Consider the following 1546-nt stretch of genomic DNA (forward strand, 5'->3'; position numbering starts at 1 on the left):
TGAAGTGTAAGGGCATTTCTGCGTTCTTATAAATTGTTAACTTTATAGTGGAATATTGGGTCACTTCAGTTACTTTTATCACTTAGATTTTCTCTCTCTCGGTGTGTGTGTGTTAGTGGGTGTGCGCTATCAGATGATTTAACATAGGATCCTAAGAAGTAGAAGAACCGTCCGAGCTACCAAGATCCTAGCTCAATGCTTTGACTAAAGCTAACAGAAAAAGGTGGGCAGAGCCAAAAAATTAGAAGAAAATGCTGGAAGCAACCATAGCGAAGAGCTATAGATACTGCAAAATTTATGAATATGCATCACTGCAGTCTACAGTTGAGTGGAACACTTCACAAGATAATGGAGACAACGCTATACCTAATCTGCTCATGAGATCCACCAGAAGTGGCATTCGAGATAGCCCATGCAGCTTCTTTCTTGATGTCAAATTCGGCATGTTGAAGAAGGTGCACCAAAGGAAGAATGATATTAGCCTCAATAACAGCCTGTTCCAAAGAAATTCATCAAATATATGATTCTTCCTTTTCAACCAATAGATCCCACCACTATTCTAATGTTATTTATGATCATGTGCACTCTGTCAACAGACAGCAGTATTGAGCTACATGAAAAAAGTAGAATATGCAGGCAGCCGCATACCTGTATTTGAGCTCTATTTCCAGCTGTGATGTTAGAGATCGTCCAACAAGCTTCCTTTTTTATGCTTTTCTTATGATTTTGTGTAAGAAGTTGGTGGAGACAGGGAAGAACTTGGTTGTCAATCACAAACTGAACACCATGAAACAAGTAACTGTCTCATCATTTAGAAATAAAACTAATAACAAATATGATGAGGTGCTTTCCTGCAAAATAATTCATTCCACACATTTTAATTGACACTTTTGGCCATGAGCAATCATCTCATTCTTCAATGGCAAAATTGATTAGAGCATAAGAATCCCAACTTTTAGAATTTAAATCAATTGCTCCTAGACAATTGTACTGAAATGTACAACTACTGTGAAATTCTGAGGCTGCATTGCATGGTACATGACTGTTGGTTGTTCACTATATGAAAGATCCCAGAAAAGAATAAGACAGTGAGAACTCCAGAAACAATGACTCCACATGTAAGTTTCTCTAAGCTTGCCCAACAACAAAATACATTATTCAAATGGATCAATGTAAATGTCTCTATGCCGAACTTCACTAATGGTTGGGGGAAAAACCCTTAACACTTTCTCAACTTCTGACTGATCCCCTAGATTATGACATTATTACATAAATTACATCCTAAGATAAAATTCTATAGGCATGGTGCTTGCGGTTCTAATTTTCAACACAAAGATGGTAATAGACAAATCATGTGCAGCGTGTTAATATACCTGTGTCTGAGCATCGTCACCAGTAACAATATTCCCCACAGTCCGAAGAGCAGGCACAGTAACAGTAGGCGATGGATGACTTCATTAAAAATAAGATTCTGTAAGCAACATCATTTTGACAATTTTAAATGAAGCTATGTTTTTATTTCTATTTTTTATTTTTATTTTTTTTG

General features: G+C 36.7%; 1 long non-coding RNA gene across 1 annotated transcript; it reads right to left on the bottom strand.

The window, feature by feature from the left end:
• Nucleotides 1-372: 372 nt before the first annotated feature.
• On the bottom strand, nt 373-1460 carry LOC111379897. Its single transcript, XR_002700101.1, has 3 exons — nt 1374-1460; nt 649-777; nt 373-494 (listed from the first exon to the last, which is right to left on the bottom strand). It is a non-coding gene; the product is annotated as an uncharacterized LOC111379897 (long non-coding RNA).
• Nucleotides 1461-1546: the final 86 nt, after the last annotated feature.

Source organism: Olea europaea, unplaced genomic scaffold (genome assembly GCF_002742605.1).
Source record: "Olea europaea var. sylvestris unplaced genomic scaffold, O_europaea_v1 scaffold20545, whole genome shotgun sequence".
Lineage (NCBI taxonomy): Eukaryota > Viridiplantae > Streptophyta > Magnoliopsida > Lamiales > Oleaceae > Olea > Olea europaea.